This window comes from Kryptolebias marmoratus, linkage group LG21, assembly GCF_001649575.2.
Source record: "Kryptolebias marmoratus isolate JLee-2015 linkage group LG21, ASM164957v2, whole genome shotgun sequence".
Taxonomy (NCBI): domain Eukaryota; kingdom Metazoa; phylum Chordata; class Actinopteri; order Cyprinodontiformes; family Rivulidae; genus Kryptolebias; species Kryptolebias marmoratus.
The window spans coordinates 12,167,500-12,175,131 of record NC_051450.1 but is presented as its reverse complement, the minus strand read 5'-3'; positions in this window follow the sequence as shown (position 1 = coordinate 12,175,131).

The following is a 7,632-nucleotide window of genomic DNA, read 5'->3' as shown; positions in this document are numbered from 1 at the left end:
ATGAAACAAAGACCACCCGCGGAGGGTGAGAAGGGAATTTATATATATATATATATATATATATATAGAGAGAGAGAGAGATAGAACTGCATAAAGATGGTAGCACTTCATTTTGGTTTTGGCCCTGCTTCGATGAACCATTAGCACACAAACCAAGACAAAAAATAAATCTCAGTTTCTTGAAACTGAAGTTGCTCAAGAACTACCTACAAATAATAAATCCACAGAACCCTACTTCAAAAGATCTGAGTGGAAACCAAGGAAGAACTCGTGATATCTGATTTACTTAAAGAAAATGGGAGCACTTGTTCATTAATGTCAGTAAAATACAACCAGTTTAATAGAGCATGAAGCAGTTTTGCCACCTTTCCTTTTTTTCGTCAAAAACGGAACTGGTACAATTGACTGAGTAAAGCTTTCCTGCCCTAGTGAAACACACATGTATCCCATAAATCCCTAAAACTATTTTAAAATATTTGCTAATCCTTTAACAATTCATAATGACATGGACAGGGATTTTTTTTACTGGATGAATTACTGCTGAAGTGCCTTGAGGACAGAGATTAGCTATGACAGCAGGACTGAATGAATAATCTGAGTATTACCGGACGTTATGAACACCAATCCTGCTGGAATCCGAATATCATTATTTAAGCCTACAGTGTCTGACCCCTGAGCTGACATTTGTTTGCCCTGTAGATATTTAGCAGCTTATAAAAATAAGGTCTGAATCAGTAGAAATTTAGAAACTAGTTTTATTTTTAGGACACTCAGACTTATATCTACACATTAACTCATATCTGCAAATTAGCTGCTTACTCAGACTACGATAAGGCTCTTCTGTATGAAGTGCAATACGATGCTACTTTTTTCAGGTCGTAAAACTGACAGAATGGTTGGCGAAGCAACTGAAATGTCACCTACTCAACCTCCAAGATTAGCTGCAAAAATGAGGGTGGCAAAAGCTAACAAGACATGCTGTTCTCACCACTTGTCAGCTTTTGTCAAGATGCCTTTTGCCAAGCAGTTTAACTTCCAATACACTAACATGAGCTCCTCAAGGCTTTAACAAGAGATTGAATTGTCTCAGTGAAATTCTATGCTTAACCTTTGAAGTTAACTTTGAAGAAAAAGAAAAAGATGCCAAAGTGACATTTTAAACATATTTTTTTTATTCTGTACAAGGTATTTAATAAAAGAACTTTACTTATAGTTACTAAAACACAGATACAACTTAGATAATCCTGTTTCTGTTTAAGTTTCATATAATATAATATAATAATGAATCTAAAACCTCTTCTCCAAACTGAGTTTGTTTAAAAACGTACAACCTGTATAATAATTGTTCATAACCTTTCTACAAAACCCCACTTCACTTTAGGCGCCAGTCAGAAGAAGAAACTAAACACTCAGAAAATGAAAACAGTTTTTGTGACATCTGCCAAATTTTGAACTGAACAGATAGGAATTAAGGACTTGACAATATTTATTGCTTTCAAACATAAATTAGTCAAGTGACCAGCATCTTCATGGATAAGAGCTCTAAAGACAGCTTAGAAATTAATGCAGTGGTGCTCTAACGGTGTTATATTTTGAACAGTCTTTCACAGATTTAGACAGCAGAAAATGATGCAAACCTACGGAATAGTCACAAAGTTTTAGCTCTACTCTTTCTTAAACCTAATTAAAGAGTGGAGTTTGAGCGGGACCATACGTCACAATGTAGTTTCACACTACACAGATGGTCAGTGGTTCTTTTTAAAAAGTGCTTGTTGAGAGATCCTCAAGTACAAGACGTTACCCCTTTCATGGTAACAGTTCTCAGACAAAAAAAGGACCTTGACAAGCACTTCTATAGCTGCTTCACCCGATTTTTGCTGCAGTATAGAACAGCTGTCTACCAGCAATACTAGCACAAATCACACATTAATCACCCATTTGCCTTAAAGTACAACAGCAGGAAGGTGGCCCGAAAGGCGCCTGAAATTTTATGCTTTCATTAGCAGCTTACAATGATAATTACCTGGGGGGTACTTGAAGGTGATACTCAAGTTTTACACAATTCAGAGAAAAGCTGTATGTAGAACTACCCACAGCTTTATGGTAGGTGCTTCTTTGTGAAATAAAGAGATGAGGATACAGGGGCCTCTGTTCTGACAGAGATGAGATCAAAAGTAAGTTGAGATATTGACATCATGTTGTCCTTAAATAACGTATTCCTATCATAGGTCTTAGACTTCCCACTTTCATTCATGTCCCCAGAGGTAGCTGTTTTCCCACCAACTTAAGGTAGAGGACATTGTCGGGACACGGCAGCTTATACATGTTAATGTTCCCTTTTTCCTATTCTGCTCCTGTTAGATTGATGGCTCGGCAGTGGTTCTCATTGATCAATCAGACACAGTCTGCGTCTCAAATGAACCCCGGCCAGGGGAGTTGTGCATTCTTCCAAGAGAACCACATTCCGAAGGGTACAACAGTGTGACGCACCGGATCGATTGTTTTCAACTTATTTGTGTAAATACTTTTTTAACCTTGCTGATTTATCATCTTGCGTGCATTTCTTTTGCCACGGAGTGAGAAAACTACAACAGACACCGACCCAACCTGCTGACTTAGGAGCTCAACTTGTACTTTTCATCTTCGTGGTCAGGGTTAGAGGAGGAATACGAAAAATGATGAGAATTAATTATGCATTTCATCAGCGTGATGGATACCACACGCTTAACTTAAAACTATATTTCCCTCAAGAACAGTGAGGAGCCTGTTCACTTCTTGGGTGTATCCTTTGAGAAATCCTGTCAGTTCAAAAGATGAAATTTTGCTGACATTAAATTAAATATGGCTTTGTCACTACAGCGACTTGTATATCAGACTTTGGATTTAGTCAACTATTGCACGAAATAAATATCATCATGTAGCATTTTAATCACTATCAGCTTTTAAACCACAGCAACTGAGGATTTTTTGAAAACATTTTTAACAGTTTTTTTTCTGAGCTTGTTAAATCTTTATAATTGGATAGCTTGGATATTTCTAAATGTGGCATTTTGATGTGCAAAAATATTTTTTGAGGATTTAATCAATACCAGGAGAGGAGGTTCAGAGTTTATAATCAAACAGAAATTAGGTTTATTTATTTCATCGTTGTTTTGAGAGCTGGGCTTGGCAAACAAACATAGTTTTTCAATATGTTGGGTGAATTATGAATCAGATTTGTAACAAATCCAAAAGCATAAAATAAGGGCTCTTTTGGATTTGTTACTCATTAAATTTTCTCAGGTTGTTGAACCTGGGAAGAAAAAAAAATTTTGTTAAATCTTTTTTTTATTTAGATTGACCCTGTATGTAAAGTGGCAGATGAGTTGTTTGTTTTCTAAACTTTATACTTTTCTCTTGATACTTGAAAAACAGATACTTTGTTCAAATTATAAGCTGATTATTCTCTTTTTTCCTGCTGAAATGTACCTTTGTACAGCAATTTCTTTGAACATTCACAGAGTTTTAACTTTTGGCTTTTAATTTATACAATAATATATGATAAAATAACTTTTTCTAGTTGTAATAGTTATCTTTTGTCAAAAAAAGTATTTGGGGTCTCTTGGTTGATTGAAAATGTTGTCCAACCATATCCTACGCACCAATTACAAAACAGCATTTCTTCTACCAGCAGCGTTATCTAGCATCTGTTTATCATCTAAGTCTATCTTAGCCTATTTTATGTCCCCTGCACACTAAATGATGACCACCACTACTCTCTCCACAACCTAACATAGCTGATTTGTGGTAAATTTGAAAAAAACTCTTTCAGTGTGAAGACAATCATGATGCTGCTATATTCTTAACACTCATGTTAGGATTCCAGCCTGTTCCAGGCTCTCTTCCTCGTTTTAGTTTTTTCTCCTCCCTTCTCGTCTCAGCTGACCTGTGGGCAGGCTGATTTGCTGCATTGCACTTCCTGGTTCCTACTCACACCCTGTTCAAGCTGGCTCACCTGTGTCCAATTACCTCCTCTAATAGTGTAATTTAAGATTAGCTCAGGCCATCATTCAATGCCCAACCAAGCCATTACCTCAACATACTAGCAGCCACACATTCATACTGTTTATGTTTTGACTAGTGTTCCTTGAAATTGTGTTACTTACCTGTGATCCTTTGTTTCTTGTTAGTTTTACCTTCAGTGTGTGTGGCTAGACTGTTGGCCTGCCCTTCTGCTCATGACTACAGAAGACCTGGACCTCCTTAGTTTGGATGATCACACAAGGCTTATCAATTCCTGTTAAAAAAATGTATACTTATCAACTATGGGCAGCTGTGGCTCAGTGGTTAGAGCAGTTGTCTTCCAATGAGAGAGATGGAGGTATAATTCATGGCAGGAGTCACATGTTGAAGTGTCCCTGGACAAGACAATGAACCCCTCACTGCCTCCAATGTGGGCCCCATCAGTATCTAAATGAAGTTTAAAGCACAGATTAGTCTCCACAGAATGATTTATTCAGATCATCTTTGTAGAGATTCAGTGCTGTATGAATTTGTGTGGATCATGTTGTAAAGTGCTTTGAGTCGCCTGATTGCCTAGAAAGGTGCTATATAAATACAGTCCATTTAACTACTTACCTGCCTGCCCACCTTCTACCGTTCCCTCACTCCTCACTTCTGGAACATAAACAAAGGCAAACAATACTTTACAAGTTCTAATAATATTTGTGTTTCAAACTCTCTTTAGTGACGACACCTAGAAATCACCTGCTTTGCTCTCTGTTTCACATTCTAAATTTTGTAATTAAAAACCTTGAACTTTTTACTTTTGTCTTGATTCCCATATCAGCACTTGTGAGTCATACCTGCAGCTCGACATTATGACAACTCACCAAATAGGTTTAGAGACTATATAATACAACTGACTGACATTGAAGAAGACAAAACATCAACACTACAAATACTAACAAGAACATAACCCAAAATATAAACTATTACAAACACTTGTTTACTTCAACTTTTAAAGAGAATTGACAAAGTATTAAGAAGTAATCTTAATAAAAAAAACACTGTAATTTTGTAGGATTTTTCTTTTAGAATAAAACTTAAGTCCTTGAAACTTTTTGGTCCCACTTTCATTTTCCAACCAACAAGCGTATGACAAGTGCTCCTCTTTTGTGGAGGAGGCAGACACTGAGAGATGATGCTGATGTTTCCTTTCGAATACAGAGATCCACCTCGGGTAGCATCGGCTCCGTCCTTATTTGTCATAAGTGTCTAAGACAAAGGCCAGAGAAAGTATAAAGAACATGCATTTTTAATGTGACATCCTCATCAGATTCACCACAGTGGACTGAGCAGAATGCCAATGACACTTTATTCTCCCTCCAATTACACAGAGACAATTCAGAAATATGTACATAAGCTGTGAAGGACACATCTGCCTCTAACATGACAAAGTTGAACGGTTCAGTACTCCATCTCCTCTGTGAACTTTTATGTTTGATGGGAAATACTATGTTTTCAGCAAGATATTAAAAGGCATTTGTCAGAGGAGCAGAATAGTGCGGAAAATGTGAAAAATTATCAGGTTAATGTCAGAGCTACATTACTGGGTTTTTGTGGCTCCTTCTACAAGAAAGATGTCCTCACTGATAGAGAATAATATGAGATATAAGCAAGCCGTATATCACAATTATAGCTCACATTATTTATACAGCATGACATCCTGGAGAATGTTTATTTAACCAGACTTACCTTTATCTTCTTTGGAATATGCTGACCGTTACTCTGTGCCCATTATTTGACAGCACTAAAATGTCACTGGAGACAGAGAGATAGTTAGATCTGCTGCTGCGTTCAGAGAAAAAAAAATGTAAATAATTCTAAACTACAGCTTTCATTTCGGGTGTTTTTTCTCTCTCCGTGGTCTACCCACACTTCATCATTATAATGAGGGAGGCTCAATTAGACAAGGTCTACAATGGGGGTTTTAAATGTCACAGTGCAGGTCCTGACATTTCTTTGTTTGATATGGAATCAGAATGGGAGTGGTGTTCACACAGGGAACTAATCTCAAGCTCCGAAATAACAAATTCCACCCTGTCACAAAGCACCAAGAGAAGGCTGCCGTGGTCACTTTGGAGACATTTACACCGACAGTGCTAGCATGGCCCTTTTTGAGCTTTCTAATGATGGAATCCATTAGCATTGTTTTGGGACGTAATTAGCCCTCTGAGGTTAGAATGTATACGGGGAGCACATAACGAGGGGCCTTGTGGTATTTTTTTTAAAAGGTAATTGGGTTCTCAAATCAAACATGACTTAAGAATGTCAAACTTTTAACTCTTGGTAACTGAAGGGACGACAATTACTTGTAGGGTGATTTTCTGGAGGGTGAAATGTTTCAAATTGTCTATACACCTAAAACTACTGGAAACTTACATTAGTTTTCACAATAAATGCAATTTTAAAAATACCTTTTATATTAGTAAATACTGTGAATTTGAAATACATTATATAGACAAAAGTATTTGACCGCATCAGATGTCACAACAACAGGGACTGTATGGAATTGGGCTCCCTTTTGCAGCTTTAACAGCTGCCCCTCTTCTTGGAAGGCTTTTTCAACAAGATTTTGGAGTCATTTTGTGGAAATTTGTGCCCATTCATCCTTTGGAGCATTGATGAAATCAGGCACTGGTGTTGGACAAGAAGTTCTGGGGCACAATTGCCATTCAACTTCATCTCAAAGGTGCTTGTTGGGTTGAGGTTAAAGCTTTATGCAGGCAAGTTCTTCTCAGGAAACGATGTTATTATAGTCCTGCTTTGTCCACTGGGGCGAAGTCAGGTTGGGATGGGAAAGACTAAAAGTAACATAAATAATGTATGTGTTCATATAAGATTTGTCCATTAGTGGTTAATGAATGAATTAATAAATTAACTAATTAAGAGTGAATTCAAACAAACTTTAACTGAAAGATGATGACCCAGCACAGATAAATCTTTTTTTGTTCCAAAAGTATATTTGCTTTGTCATAAAAATATACATGAATATTTTTTCTAAATTTTTATATCATTTAAACAAGTTGTTTTAGTAAAGACCACAGAGATTTTTTTTCCATATTTAAAAAAGCTTTAAAACGAAAATCCTTGAATTCTTTGTAGTTCTATGTAAAGAAACATAGTTCCATTTGCCTTTACAATGTGTTGTTGCTAACATTTTACACATCACAACCTCTTTGTAAATATAAACGTTGTGATTCTGATATGGAAACCAGGAAGAAAGCAGTAGCTCACATGTTCTTAAATTATAAGATGAGTTAGAACATCTTTGTGTGCAGCAATAGAAAAGAAAAGTCAGATCATGTAATGCAGTGAAGGAAAACTAGTAATATCAAGAAATGTAATAGCAGCATGTCAAAATCCTCTAGTACAGAGACAGTAAAAGGCCTGCATTCAAATTCAGAATGTAACCCTGAAGGCAGAAAGACATGGATTCAAGATTTATGACAGAGATGAAGGCACAAAAGAGAAACTGATTTAGAACCAGCCCTGCCATTAGATGAAGTAGCATTTCCAATTTCTGTAAAGGCACGATTTGACTGAGGAAGAAGAAGAAGAAGAAGAAAAAAAACACATTGGCAAACTATT